This window comes from Rhinolophus sinicus, chromosome 7 (assembly GCF_057876585.1).
Source record: "Rhinolophus sinicus isolate RSI-liver-muscle chromosome 7, RSI-T2T, whole genome shotgun sequence".
NCBI lineage: Eukaryota > Metazoa > Chordata > Mammalia > Chiroptera > Rhinolophidae > Rhinolophus > Rhinolophus sinicus.
In genome coordinates this window covers 17,383,374-17,399,347 of record NC_142507.1, presented here as the reverse complement: position 1 = coordinate 17,399,347, position 15,974 = coordinate 17,383,374, and the positions used below count along the sequence as shown (strand labels likewise).

Below are 15,974 nucleotides of genomic sequence, written 5' to 3'. Positions count from 1 at the left end.
ATTGAGTTTGGGTCAGGTCTTAGCCTAGACACCAGATAATCTACTTTTCTCAGAATCAATAGCTTTCAACTGTTCCTGAGCTCCCGGAAGTCGAGGAGCCCTCAAAACTAAACAGTCCAAGAGCTTTTGCCAGCAGAACAGGGTTTGAAATTGGTACTCGAAGGGGAGGATAACGGGAAGCAACGCTCTGCTAGGGATAAGTAGTGCACGGCCTCCCTCCCCTCCCGGAAGCTGGCGGAGCATGGGGTTGACCTGAGTGCCCCGGAGCAGACCACGTGGAGCCATGTGACTGGGATGTCAGCCCGGGCCTGTGAGTCTGCGGGCTCTGACTGTGTGCGAGCTGCCCCGTTGCCATGCAGTGGCCAGGAAGGGGGCTCCAGCTCCTCGGGTAGCTTTTGTGTTCTTAAGCTAGACTGAGCTGGCCTGAGGGGGATCAGACCACCCCTGCTGTCCTATTGTCTTAGCAAGAAGTGCTGCGGGCGGAGGGAGTCGAAGGGAGCGCAGATCTGAAGTTTTACATACAGCGGGGTCCAGGCTGTCCCCAGACTGTCTCCAAGACCGTAACCGTAACCGTGGCCAGTCTGTCCTCCGCATGCGGCTGCCTGTCTAAGGGGCGCACGAGGCGGCTGATGAAAGAAGCTGCGTGGTACGGGCTGTGGGAAGGAGAGAGGTTTGTTTATTTTGCATTCTGCAGTGTGGTTATGTTAACTTGTCTGTGTGACCAAGGCACCACACAGACTTGCCCGCTTGTGCCGTGGGATGAGGCTCAAGTGATTACACTGTACTTTTATTCCCTAAATTGGACTGATTTGGACTAGGGCACCTGGCTGCTTAGAGTGTTTGTTTGTTTGTTTATCTGCCAACTTTGCCAAACAGTCCAGGGCGAGGGGCCAGCTGTGGTGAGATGAGTGTTGATCAGGCATTTTTATGTATATTAGGCTATTCCTTCAATCTCAGTTTGCCAACTAACCCTACTGGGCTAATGGGTCCCAATTTTCCAAAGAATTGGATATCGTGGCACCAAAAAAGTTATCTAAATTTATTTTTCTAATCATATTTCAATTTTTTCAAAACCAGTGCTTTATTATACGTATAAATATGAAATATAAAAATGGATAGCTGCAAAATCAGACTAGCCCAGTTAGGGGATACCTACCTTTAGAATTTTCTGACAACAACATTTGTGAAGGTTGAGAAAAAAAAAATAGGTAGGACTAATTTACCTAAGATAAAAAACATGCCGAAGACCAAAGCATTATTTCTCTGAAAGAAGTGATTTGGAAAAACTCAAACATCTGGTTTATATTATAAAATATAAGAGTAGAAAGAGTAGTGGGGCTTTGAGACATCAGCTTTTATACTTCAGGAATTTTATAATCGCCCCGTCCCTGTTTCTCTGAAACCCAAACAAAACCTCTGTTTTTACTATTTGTATTTTATTCAGTTGTTGGGGAGGAGCAGGGGTGGGAGGTTGGGGGGAATGCCACAAATGATATTCAAGGAGGCCCGTTAATGTGATTTCTTTCTTTCCTTTTCATATCTCAATTCCCTGGCCATTCAATTTAGTTCCTGAGGTGCTGACAGCTGGTAATATGCTAAACTGCAATCCACTTTTCGGAAGTTATTGATATTTCCTAACTGAGGTTTAATGGTGTGACTTGGCTTAGGTGAAAATGTGCCAAGGTCTTGGGTCTCCCGTGCCTCATGCAGGTTTGTTATAGTTCCAGGAGCCAGAAACCGCGTCCTGCCTGGTCCTCCCAAGGCAAATGAATCTCAATTACCTAGGACTTTCAAAGTGCTTCAACACAGTCCAACAGAGGGACCAAACCGTGATTCTTTCTTTTAGGCTGTTTATTTATTTAGTTTACAAAAGCTGGTGAGCCTGAGAGACGTAAAATATCCAGTTCTGCATAATTAATAGCTGCTTACGTTATAGAAAACAACCCTAAATTATCTCAGCAAAAAGCCATTAGGAAAAAAAAAAAAAAGTCAACAGATCTGGGACTGGATAGTGGTGATGGTTACACAACATTGTGAATGTAGTAAATGTCACTAATGGTAAATTTTATGTTCTGTGTATTTTACCCCAATTAAAAAAAAAGTCAACAGAAAAAGTTTATTTTACTCTAGTGGCTAAGAATGTTGATGCTGATTATCATTGTAGCTGTGTGGTTTCAGTGAGGTGAAGGGAAAAATGAGTGGAGGCAGCGGGTAATATTGCAAACCCAGAATTATTTATTGCTGGCACTGAATTTTATCTATGGCAAGTAGCAGATAATTTGAATATTATTCTTAGTAATTTCTTAGCAATAAGGATTTAACAGTTGTGGTCACTATTTGTAACAAAAAAAAAATGGGTTAAGAGCCATAATTTATAGTAAGTTGTCATTTTGGGGAGATAAAAACCAAATAGCACATGTTGCAAGGCTAATTGGCCATCAATATGCCTCCTGTTTGTGTACTCCCAACACATGGATACTAACATTCATGAAGTGATTAAAAACTTTGTTCTTTTGGGTAAAATGGTCATTAAGTAAGAGAAAAAAAATGAAGTAAGCATATGAAATGTAGTTATCATGTGGAGGGTTGATAAACACATAGCTATTGACAGAAACACAATGAAGGAGGAATCAAGAACATACAGAGGGTGCCAAAAAAAATGCGTACACATTTTAAGAAAGGAAAAAGGCATTAAAATTGTAATACTCAATAAATACCGTATAACAAAAAATGAATGCAAGTCACGTCTGACTTCTGCAATTACAAGAGGTGCTCAAAGTGGTTACCATCAACGTCCAGACACGTCTGATTATGGCGAACTACTGCTTGAGTAACATTGACCAAAGTGTCCACTTGTATACATTTTTTTGGTACCCCCAGTATGTGAATGTTTTGGAATTTTAGTACTGGGGACTCATCAAGGTCCTCAGTCTTTCTTTCCCTTGTGAATGAATGTTAAGGATATACTGTAATCTATTTTATTTAATAGATAAATAATGTTATTTATTTAATACATCAAAACCACAATGGATGTGCTGAAAACCATGGATTACCTTCTTAAAAATAACATGGTTTCAATTAAATTAAAAATATATTTGTTGAGCGACTACCGTTTGCAAAGCATTGTGCTAGATGTGGAAGAATATGGAGATAAGTATGGCACAGAGTCTGTCAACAAGGAACTAGGAACATTGTAGACAGAAAAGACAGGTGCCCAAAGGACTATGATGCTATAATAAAAGAGATGGTTAAATGCTGAAAGTGAAAGTGACCTGGAGGGTCACAAAGGAGAGAGAAAGAGAATAAACAAAGAGTTAGCTTTTGGTTGTGAGGAGGAGGAAAGGACTATAAAGAGGATGGTGTTTAAAGAATGGGTAAGAATTTCGCAAACTGGGAAAGCATTTTAGGTGGCAGCATTGAAATAACTTGCAGGCACAGAATAGGAAACGCCAGGTTTTGGGGAGATGGCTACAATTTCACTTTGGCTGGGAGTAGATTGTAGGAAATCAATGAGAATTAAGATTAGAAACGTAGATTTGTCCCAAATGTCAGGATGAGGCATATTGCATTTCATCCAGAAAGTACTGGGAAGACACTGACAGCTTCTGAGGAGGTAGTGAAATGATCCAAGTTGTGTTTCGCTGATAGTGAGGACTGAACTTGGATGGTTTGGGGAGACCTGCAGAGAGGAAGCTGGTAGAATGCCCTGTGAGGAAGAGAGAGCAGAAGGAATGGGGACCTGGGCCAAGCTGGTGGCAGCAGGAAAATAAAGGGAAGAGGCAGAATCTACATTTGATTTGGCAACTAACTAGGTACAGGTGGATTAAAGAGAGCTCTGGGAAGAGGCAACTTGAGTGTGTCCAGGCGTCCTCCCAATGCATATCCCACTCCTGAGCCAATGCTTGCTGAGGCCAGCAAGTATGCAGGTCTGGAGGGCGTGAGGACAGCCCCACCTCTGGCAGATTCTGTTGGAGAGGGTTGCTGCAGGATTTCTCCCCTGTAGGCTTGACAAGAGCCTGGAGTTAGTGGAAAGAGCCATGGTGAAGCAAATAAAATAAATTGCATCGTGGGCTGCAGAGATGGGAGTGTTATTGGTGTAAACAGAAGGGAGCACTCCTGGTTTCCAGTCTGGCATGTGAAAAGCTTGGAAGTCATTACTGTCCTCCTCAAAAAAGAAAAAAAGCTCAACAAACTGAAAATCAACAACTCTTATTAGACCCATCAGAGAATTGAGGTCACAGGGCAAAGCACTGCCTCTTAAATTGGAGAAACAGATAGGCAGATACAAAGAATCACAGTTTACTGGAGTAGAAGCCCAGGAGCACAAACCGTTATGGGAACCAGTATCAGGTTCCTTTTACCCAGTACATTATACTTGACTTTCAACTAAAAATTACAAGGCATACTAAAAGACAAAAAGCACAGTTAGAAGAGACAGCAACCATCAGAACGAGACTCAGATATAGCAGAGATGTTGGAATTATCAGGCTGAGAATTTAAAATAACTATGACTAATAGGCTAAAGGCTCTCATTTAAAACGTGGACAACATGCAAGGACAGATGGATAATGTAAGCAGCAAGCTGGAAACTCTAAGAATCAAAAAGAAGGCTAATGATAAAAAATACACTGTAACGAAAATGAAGAATGCCTGATGAGTTCATCCATAGACTGATTGACTATGTCTGAGGAAAGAAACAGTGGGCTTGAAGGAATGTCAGTAGAAACTTATAAAAAAAAAAATGCAGAGAGAAAAGAGGATGAAAAAGTCAGAACAGAACATGCAAGCACTATGGGACAATTACAGAAGTTGTTATATACACATCATAGGAATAATGGAAGGAGACAAGAGAGGAACAGAAGACATATTTGAAGCAATAACAACTGAGAATTTCCTAACATTAATGATAGATGCCAAACCACAGAACCTGGAAGCTCAGAGAATATCAAACAGGATAAATACGCCCCCACAAATGACACCTACGCATATTACATTCAAACTTCAGAAAATCAAAGACAGACAGAAAATCTTCAAAGCCCGGGGGTGGGGGCCTTATTTATAGAGGAGCATGGATAAGAATCACAGCAGACTTCTCTGCAGAAACCATGCAAGTGAGAGTGGAGTGACATACGAATATTTAGTGTTGAAAGAAATAAATCTATTGACCTAGACTTCTGCCTCCAATGATATATCCTTCAAAAGTAAAGGGGAAACGATGACTTTTTCAGACAATCAAAAATTGAGGGAATTTGTCACCAGTAGACCTGCCTGGCAAGAAATGTTAAAAGAAGTTCTTTAGAAAGAAGGAAAATGATATAGGTCAGAAACTCGAGTCTACATAAAGAAAGGGAGCTGTTAGAAAAGGAGCAAATGAAAGTAAAATAAATAGCAGGGAAAGAAGTGACACTGGATTAGGTGAGAATACATGCCACAGTCTCCCTGCTCCCAAGGTACATTGATGACCCAGAATTGGCAGACTCCTATTGAATAGGTATCAACATCAACAAAAATAGGAGCCTACAGGAGATTCAAGAAGAGTACTAAAAAGAGTTTCTGAGGTGAAAAACTCACGATTTTACTTAACACTAAACAATTGATGGGTAAACTGAAGGAGAAAATAGTCATTGTTGAGAAACAAAGACTGGAAGAAATGCCTTAAAACACAGAACAAAACTACTAAGAGATGTAAATAGTAAAGATAAAGCTTAAAAACTTGAAATACCATAGATCAATAAGATCTGACATATGGACTAAAGAAATTCTTAAAAAAGTAAAAAAGAAAATAGAGATGGAAGAGAGACAATAATTAAATATATGATAAAAGAAAATTTTCCTGAGCTTAAGAAACATGTGAATCTGCACTTTGAGAGAATTAAAGGAATTCCAGGCCAGACTGATGGGAGAAAAGGTGTATATTTAGGTAAAATTCTTGCCCTGTAAGGATAAAGAGAAAATCTTACAAGTTTCCAGCAAGGATGAATGAATTACTAAGAAAGGGAACACAATCGGAGTAGACTTAATTTTTCACTTGCCTCCCTTAGTGCTAGAAAGTAGAGCAATAACATTCTTAGGCTACTGAGAAGGTAGGACAGAGACCAAGAATTCAATACCTAGCCAAGATAATGTTTATCTGAAAAAACGAAAGAAAGACATTGGTGGATTTGCAAGGATTTAAGACTGTATCACCCAGTAGGATGACTAATTCATCCAAAGTCCGTCCAGGATTTTGTTCATCTTAGCACCACTGAAAATTCTGTCTCTTGGGAAAATCCCAGTCTCAGGCAAACTGGGGCCACTAGTCACTCTGATGTACTCCACGGGAAAAAACATACATCAAGTGAAAAAAAAAATTGAGACTTTGAAGTGTGTAGTGGTTCTCAAGCAGGGAAGATTTTGTCTGCATCTCCTCCCCCTCCCCTGGGATTTGGCAATATCGGGAGATATTTTTGGTTGTCACAACTGGGGCAGGTGAAAAGTTCTGCTGCTGGCATCTAGGGGTAGTGGCCAGAGATGTTGTTAAACATCCTACGATGCACGGGGCAGTTGTCACCCACACCCAACAAAGAATCGTCTTGCTCAGTATGGTGCCAAGGTTGAGAAACCCTGACCGAGTTAGGAGAAGATAGTGAGAAACCGAGAGAGTGCTGAGTTACAAACCTCACTATATTTACATAAATAAAATTTAAATGTAAGTGAAAAGGCAAAGATGGTCTTGGAATGTGTAATGTAAGAGCTCATGAAAGTTTCTTGAAATAAAAGAGATGAGCTGCAGAGAAAGACTAATAATGAGCTACAGGTATGAAAACTCTCTTCACAAACCTAATTATTGGGGTAGGAACAGGAGGCTGGTGAAATAGGCGAGGCATTGAAGTATTTTCCAAGGACTCAGTTTATTGGGATGGGAATGGAAACAATCAGGGTATACGATATCTTAGAGAAAAAAGCCCATGGGTTTCTTGTTATCATATAATAGTGAAAAATAGGTACTCGCATGTTAGTAAGTGCCAGAAATGGGAATTGATGGAATGGAAAAGTCCACCAGAGCGCCTATATTAACAAAGGGTTTACACAGCAACTTGATCAGACTCTTGAAAATAAGGGAAATGATGCAGATGGTCAGAGGAGAGCAATCTCTTGCCAGCTATGCTTTTGCCAACTGTGGTTCTAAGATGACACTGTTTTTTTAAAATTTCTGTGTAATATAGTTTAAAAATCCATAGCCTTTTAATAAATATATGTCATTTGGTTAAAGGTCCTTAATAAAACAGTACAATGACAATTATTGCTTTTCTCCTCTCAAAAATCCTGTCAGTAGGTGCACGGGGTAGTGGTTATTGGTTACTATTTGTTTCCTTCTGTAGACCCTAATCTTCATGAGGGTAGAAATTATGTCACTTCTCGTTTATCATTGCATCGCCAGTGCTCTATGAATATTAATTAAACAAACAACACTCTCTCAATCCATAGGTAGAAGACTAGATATAAGGAGAAAAAAAGCTTATAATAACATAGTATTTGTGAAAAGTCCAGGAGGTTGTATATTTTACTGAGACTTACAAAAATGAAACAAAGGGCAGTGTAAGAATAAAATGCATGCCATTTCAAGCTCCTGAAGGCTGACCTGAAAACGCGAAAGAGATTAATTTGCCTAACATAAAACTTTTGAAAGAAACTTCCTTCCTAAACTAAGGCTGCCAGATTTGGCATGAAAAAATATAAGACACCCAGTTAAATTTGAATTTCAGATAAACTGAATAATTTTTTGCACCTGAATGTCCCAAATATCGAAAGGGACATACTTATACCAGAAGAATATTCATTATTTATCTGAAATTCAAACTTAACTGGGTGCCCTGCGTTTTATCTAGTAATTCTACCCTAGACCATAATTAAAAGCAATAGTTCCTGAACAGCTCCAGGAGGTTATTCAGGACAAGTGGCACATTTTTCAAGTTAATATTTTTAAAAGATATAATCAAATGGAACATCAATTAATTTTTTAGTGGCAACATCTATAACTTTTAATTCCTGTGACCTTTTAATTATATTTTATTTTTATTTCCTCCCCCCCGCCCCCGCCATTGTGTATTTTCTAAGAGGACTTGCTTCTGCCTTCTGTGGTTTTTTTTTTTTCTGTATAACCTCTGAGGTTGTCAAGGGAGTGTTGCCATCATAACAGTAAAAACAAATTATATTTATATGGTGCTTTCACTTCTACATACATCTAACACTCACCATGGTGAAGCAGGTAAGATTATTCCCATTTCATAAATGAGGTCCAAGGTCATCGTGAGCTGGTGGTGGTCGCTGTGGTACTAAGATGCTATTGAAAAGGAGCAGCACATGGCAGAGGGCTAAAAAGGACTGAACCGGCCATGAGTCCAAGGGGCTGACCCCAATGAAACCAGGTCTGAGAGTGAAAAGCGAATGAAGGTACTTGGGTTTTGTAATCTGTCACAAGGCTGCTCCTTTCTACGGGACAAGTGAAATATTGATAACAGCTGTCAAAAGACGTTCAATTAGAATATTTGCCTAAGGCACAAACATGTAAAAACACCAAATACCAAAGTGAGTTGAGAAACAGACGTCCAAGGTATAACTCTTTAAAGGAAATAACCAAGCAACAGTTACATAATTATCGGGTTCCTCACCCAAATCATGCATGTAAAAGAGAGATTAGCCATTTGGAGGAAGTTCTGAACTTCATTTCCTTGGTGAAAGTTATTCTGTGATTTCTTCGTTCTACCCCTCACACAGAAGGAGGGGAGAGGGAGAGTGGGAGGAGGGTGTGTCAGCCCCCAGGCTCAGGGTGAGGAACTTCTCTGTACAGACCTCCACCCTCCAGCCCCTGAAGTCTAGAGGGAAAGAGCTGGGCCGGAGCGGGGCTCTGGGGCAGGACAAAGGAGAGTGGCACTCCCTTTGTTGAGGTCAAGGGCACATGAGTGCTTCCGGTGAGACAGCTGTGGACTACATGGGTGAGAGAGAGCCTGCCTGGAGCCACATTGGGTCCTGAAGGAGCAGTGGCATGCCAATAGAGAATCTGTGTGCTGTGGGCCACCAGGAACTAGGGACCAACTGGGGTCTTAGCTGGCAGAGTGAAGTGCGTGGCCTGCCACATGGGTGTCACAGCTGGATTCTTGCAGGGCCCCCCAAGGGGATTCATGAAGGCGTCAGCTCAGAATTTGCCATGCCCAGGGAGCTCAAAGCCAGCTTATGATCTTAGTGGTCAAATTAGAACATGCTGTTTTCCTCTTCCCTCCTTGCTGCTGTGTTCTAACACAGAGGAGAATTTGATAGGCGCTGTGGGGGTGGTGGTGGAGGTGAGTGCAAGGAGTAGAAGCTGAACTCAAGTAATGTGCCTTCCTCTTAGCTGGAGGAAGTGAGAGAAACAGATCTCAGCATTGAAGGAAGATTGAAGACATTTAAATTTCTGATTTGAGTCATGTAAGATGACTGTAGGAATTTCTATTACGTAGGAATGACCAGCAAAGTCACGAGTCCTGTTGATATTTTTATCCAGTGGTGAGAAGGGAAGGGCTCCTCCACACCCTACATTTAAAAGGACAGTGGGAGAATTTAAAAATTTTATCTTAAGTCCTAGTTATACTTAAAAATATCTACTATATACAAATTATCAATCTTAGTAATAAAATTAACCCTCATGAACTCACCATTTGACTAAAGAAACAAGACATGCCTAAAACCCTGGGTGTTCCCTGAAGCCCTGCCCCTACCATCCTTTACTCTACTTTCAGTTGATCAATATCCTGACATATAGTTTATTTTCATTAACTTCCGTTTCTTTACAATTCTATGACATATGAGTATGTTAGTATTCTGTAATGTGTTGCTTGATTTGGACTTTACAAAATGGTGTCAAACTATATTATGTATTTTTCTATGACTTGCTTATTTCACTCGATATTAAGCTAAGATCCACCCATGCTGAAGCATGTAGCTATAGTTTTTTCATATCCAGTGCTTTACAGTATTCTATTGTGTGAGTATATAGTAATGTATCCGTTTTCCTGTCAATAGATAGTTGGATTATTGGCATTTTTACTGTTCTATTCTATACTGTCTTCAACACATTTAAAGGGGCCCATGGGCAGGGACTCATTTAGGGTACATGTCTAGGAGTGGGATTACTGCGTTGCATGGTATCACTTTTCAGTTTTTCCAAAGCAGTTGAATTAATTTGCAACCTCTCCCCTCTCTCCACATCTCTCTCCCCTAAGAGTTCCTATTGCTACACATCCCAATAGCTGGTATAGTAAGACTTTTTAAATATTTGCCAATCTAGTGGGTTTGACATGATATCTCACTGTGGCTCTAACTTACACTTTCATGATTGCTGATTGGGCCTATTTTTCATTGTTATACATTAATTTAGTTCTGTAATTTAATTAAGTTGGAATTGCAGTAATTGGATGGAAAGACTGGCTAGATGGCTTACTCTGTTTGTCTATAATTTGTACTCCATCTGACAAATGGTTTACCAAAATGTATGACACATTCTTATGGGAGAAAGCCAATGTGATTTGTGGGTTAGCCGAAAATGGCACTGTGGATTCCAGGACATACATGGTCAGACCACGTGGCTGTTCTGCCCATTACTGCCAGAGCAGACCTGTGTGACGCCCTGCTGACCACACAGCTGCCTGAGTCTCTCCCTGGTTTATGCCTTTCCTGTTGCTGGGTCAGTGGATGAAGAGTGAAAAGGATGGTTTGATCACCACCTTTTCAGTGTCCAACTTGTCAGCAGTGGGGACTCTCACTCAGGAAAGAAACTCCTTGATGCTATTTCTTTTAAAAGAAGTTATTCAGACTCTCCCAGGAAGCAGTTTCCATGGCTTGTTTTACTGTTCTGATGCCAGTTTTGTTTCTTAACAGGAATTTCTTTCTAATACCTCCTGCTGTAATTGGAACACCGACTTTATGTTTTGTTATTTAATAGTCATCAGCAATCACTGGGCAACATGGATTGTACTTTTTAGCACTCATTTTGACTTTTTCTTGTAGGAGATATAGTAGCACAGTTGACAGGTCTTTCAGACAATATCCTGTTCTAGTGTATAACTTGAGATTGGAAGACCTGACAAGCCTTAAGCCCATATTTAAGAACTTCAAATGATTGTGTTCTACGTACGTAGTGCTTTGTAGCATAAACGGCCCAGTCCATCCTCCAGAAATCACGTTTACTTTCCTTTTATTAACTATCCTGTCCATGTTATCTGTGGCAGGCTGAGTAATAGCCCGTAAGATTTTGAGAATGTTTGACCAGCAGAAAAAGTGCCAGCTTGGATTGAAAGGGACAGAGAGGGGATGAAATGAGAGAAGGCTGGTGGACCCCCAAAATTCCATAGGTAAGAGACAGGCTGATAAAAGTACTCAGCTGCAAAGATGCGCTGCCCTTCAAGCAAAATGATGACTTCGAGGGTAGAGCTGTGGGTCAGGAGCCACGGAGAGTCATTCTCAGGTCCTTGAATGTAATGGAGTTTATCTGGTTGTGTTTAGACATTGGTTGAGACCAGAGATTTCTTTGTCCTTTTGCTTTCATTCTTTTTCAACATCAGTGTCTATGACTATCATCCTATGCATGTCCCATCATCACTTTTGTGGCACATATCACTTGTTTTTTAATTCCACAAGTCCACATAAAGACAGGGATTTTGCTGCAGGATCGATTTCAGGCAGAGACTTACCTATACCTGGTTTGGATGATTTAGATGAGATTTGGGAGTTCTGGGCTGATGAGACTTGAGTGAGATTTTGGACTTGAAGTCGTAATGGGTTAAGACCTTTGGGGACCTTGGGATGGGGGTAAATGTCCTTTGCATGTGGGATGCATGTGAATCTTTGGGAGCCAGAGGATGGACTGTGGAAGGCTGAATAATGACCCCCTCAAATGTGTTCATATTCTAACCCCCAGCACCTGTGACTGTTACCGTGTATGGTGAAAGGAGCTTTTCAGGTGTGATTAAGTTAAGGCTCTTGCCGTGGGAGATGGGCCTGATGTAATCGCAAGGATCCCCATGAGACAAGCACGTGGGAGGAGTCAGACGGAAAGGCCATGTGAAGCAGAGATGGGAGTGATGTGGCCATGCGCCAAGGAATGTCAGCAGCTTCTAGAAGGTGAAACAGAGAAGGAACAGATTCTCCCTTGAGAAGAGGCCTCGAAATAACCAATTCTGCTGACGCCTTGGTTTTACCCCTATAAAACTCATTTTGCTCTTCTGCTCTCCGGAACTGTAAGAATAAATTTGTATTGCGTTAAGGCATTAAGCTTGTGGTCATTTGTTATAGCGTCAATAGGAAGCTAGCACACTAGCTGTTGAGTTAGGGTTCTGAAATGCTTTTGTTGAATTGAAGCATACTAGCTAGAGCAGTTGTGTGAAAAGGAATGAGGGAGTCTTTTTTCCCCCCTAGGTGGACTATTTCATTCCAGTTGGTGAATTTTCTTTTCTGCAAGCAATTTAATGTCCCTAAACAAACTACAAAGAAGAAACTGAGTTATTTAAAAGCTTTTAGAAAACAAATATTCTATAGTTTAGCAGATACTACGTGGGGTACAATACTTCAGCTTTTATTAACGATCTAGATTAACTCCATCAAAAAAACCTCTCTCTCCAGAAAACCTAAGGCCTTGTAGGAGAGAAACTAACAATGACAAATAACATTACCTCTGCCAAAATGGCAGGATTACATTATTAATATTCCTATGAAATCCTGGTAGGGAAAAATGCCATGGTTAAAACTTGTGTGGTGTGTTTTTGATGGCACTGGTTATTCAGAACAGGTTTAGGCATATCTGGCAAGGCAGTAAAGTAAAATGTATGAGCTTTCGATTTCAGGGAGAAAATTCTTTCGACTAAGGTCTTCATTTTCATGTTTCCTTTCTTCTTTTGATTGATCAGTGATGCCAAGCATACAACATTTAACTCATGTACATTTAACGTATGGATGCAGATTCTCTAACTGGAAAAGATTTGTCAACGGAGACATTTAAAAAGTATATTTAGGCATTACAGTGTCTATGTTATAGAGGGAACTATCTTATTAGGTAGCATTTTCTTTTTCTCTTAGCATTTGTGCTTTTTTGATTAAATAGTGGTTTGCATTTATGGAAACTGTGTCGGGTCACAGTCCAGTCAGGAAATGAGACACATGGGTTACACACGTGATGAAAACTCTGAAAGCCAATCAAGGACGGAGGGTGGAGGTGGGGGTGGGGCTGGGGAGCAAGACACCGCTTCCTCCCTCCGTTCTAGAGGGCCAAGAGGAAGAGGTGGTGTATAATTTCTTACTGTTGTCCTAACAAGTTACTATAAACTTAATGGCTTAAAATAGCACAAATTTATTGTCTTACAGTTTTGGAGGTCAGAAGTGCAAAGAGGGTCTCCCTGGGCTAAAATCAAGGTGTCAGCAGGGGCTGAGTTCCTTTCTGGAAGCTCCAGGGGACAATCTGTTTTCTGACCTCTTCCAGCCTCCAGAGGCTGCCCACATTCCATGGCTGTTGGCTCCCTTCCTCCATCTTCAAAGCCAGCAATGGCTGGTCGAGCTTTCTGCATATCACCTCACTCTGACACTGACTCTTCTGCCATTGGTCATTACACTGGCCGACCTGGATAATCGCCCTGTTTTAAGGTCAGCTGCATAACAATACCGTCTGCCACCGAAATCCCCCTTTGCCAGTTATTGCGCACATTTCACAGTTTTCAGGAACTGGGACATGAACATCTTTGGGAGGCCATTGTTTTGCTTCCCACAAGTGGTACTGCTAGGGCTGGAAGCCAGGGTGATACCCTGGGAGCCAAGCCACAGCAGGAATCATGACCATGATGGAAAGGCATGGACAAGACACATCCCCAACGGTGGAAGTGGGGAGAAGAAAATCCCTTGGCCGCTCACTGCAAAATGGGAAGGTTTCACTAGGGAAACGTCTAGTTGTAAAACATCTGACTTCTCTCCTTTGCTTTCCTTCCTTCACGTGGAGTCTCAAAAACCTTTAATTGGGTGCTAGAGAATATTTTTCTTTCATTTACACCATATGTGTGTGTGTGTGTATATATATATATATATATGACAACTATAGACAAATTTATGAAGTGTACCAATGTAACAGAAAAAGACTAACCCTATTGAAATTGGCATTTTGAGTCACACAGAAATTCTTTCCTTATATCAGGTGATGGAGCTGTTTGTGTGGGAAAAATCACGTGATTAAAGCCATTGTCCATCAGTACTTTTCAGAACAATGGATAGTATGATGATTTGTAATCCAGCCTCTATAGCTCTGGCATTCTTCCTGGACACAGGTCAAATGAGGTTAGTTTGGGGGGGTCCAAAAACTGTGTGGTTTATTTAAGTCATTCCCAAATACTGGAAAAAAGATAACTCATCATATGTGCTCACTAATAATAATAATAAAAGGTCATTTTTATGTCATTCTGCAGAAATGTACAGCAAATGCGATTCAAAGGATTACTGGAGGAAGGAAATGCCAACGTTAAATCTATAGACAGTCTTTTTAATAGTGCATACCGTAAATTAAAAGCCAGCACTAGTGAGAAGGCTTGGTAAGGGAGAGAAAATAGTAAGGCACTAAGCTGATCTTTGTCTACCTTTCTTTCTGGAACACACAGGCTCGAATGTTTTTTCTTGGGGCCTCCTCTCCCCTCCCCCCAGAAAGAAATCAGTGCATTTATCCGCCATGGTTTGGTTTTCTTAGGCTACCTTAGCAACGCTGTTTCAGCAACTCTGCAATGCCAGCATCAGGTGTCACAACTACTGAGTGACTGGGTTAATGGCTGTGCTGTGTTCCCTGGAGAAGCAGGGACAGACAGGCCAGCCTTTGTCTCTGCCAGGAGCGGTCTGAACGTAAAACTTCCTCCCAGACAGTGTGCCTGGGAGTAGCGGGGCTCTCTGTCCTCCGGCCATTGCTCTCTTTCTGCTTGACCCCAGCTCTGTTATGGGGACAGGAGCCTCAGGCTCACTGCGTGGCCAGGCGCTTGTTGGAGGAAAGCAGAGTGCGTCTCTCTCTTGTGTTCGTTCCAAACCAAAGTTTGGTTTGAGTTCTGAAAGTCAGACTGTGGCTGGACTTTCTCTGCTGGAATATTGTCCTCTCAGTCACCTTGATGATGATGACAGAGACCACAGCTTTTAGGTTGGTGCAAAAGTAATTGCAGTTTAAAAGGTTGCAAATAATTGCAAAAATCGCAATTACTTTTGCACCAACCTAATAGCATTCCCCCAGCTCTTTACAGTACTCAGCGCTTCACAGCAGTATATCAGTTTCTCCTCAGAAAAACTCAGAGGCTGGTACTATTCTCTTCTCTGTTTGAAACATGAGTAAACTGAGGCTCAAGAGATTGCATAACTGTTAGGCTGAATTCTGTCCCCTCTTTCCCCCCACCATTCACATGTTGAATTCCGAACCCCCAGTGCCTCAGAATGTCACTGAGGTTGGAGATAGGGTCTCTAAAGAGGTAATTACATTGAAATGAAGTCGTTAAGGTGGACCCTACTCCAGTATGACTGCTGTCTGTATAAGAAGAGATTGGGACACGGACACCAACAGAAGAAAGGCCATCTGAAGACACAGAGAGAAGAAGGTGGCCATCTGCAAGCAAAGAGGAGAGGCCTCAGATGGAACCAACCCTAGTGACACTTGATCTTGAACTACTAACCTCCAGAACTGTGAGAAAATAGATTTCTGTTGTCCATGCCACCCAGCCTGTGGTGCTGCGTTATGGCAGCCCTACCAGCGTAATACAGTAACTTTCTCAAGGCTACACCCCGGGGAGACCTGATGATAGAACCCGTGTTTTCAATGTAGACCTCATAATTTTTCTAAATATGTTTCAAGCAATGTATCTAACATTAGTTAATATCATGAAAACGCATGCTTTAAAATATAAAGCTCCTTTCCTATTTATAACATATTTACCAGAATTGAAAAACAAAACAAAACA

At 41.2% G+C, this 15,974-nt stretch overlaps 1 long non-coding RNA gene across 1 annotated transcript in view; it reads left to right on the top strand.

Moving 5' to 3' along the window:
• The first annotated feature begins 286 nt into the window (after positions 1-286).
• Positions 287-15,974, top strand: part of LOC141568564 (uncharacterized) — a 48,450-nt gene continuing 32,762 nt past the window's right edge. Inside the window, exon 1 of the long non-coding RNA XR_016021707.1 lies at positions 287-670. This is a non-coding gene — a long non-coding RNA (uncharacterized LOC141568564). The remainder of the gene's footprint in view (positions 671-15,974) is intronic.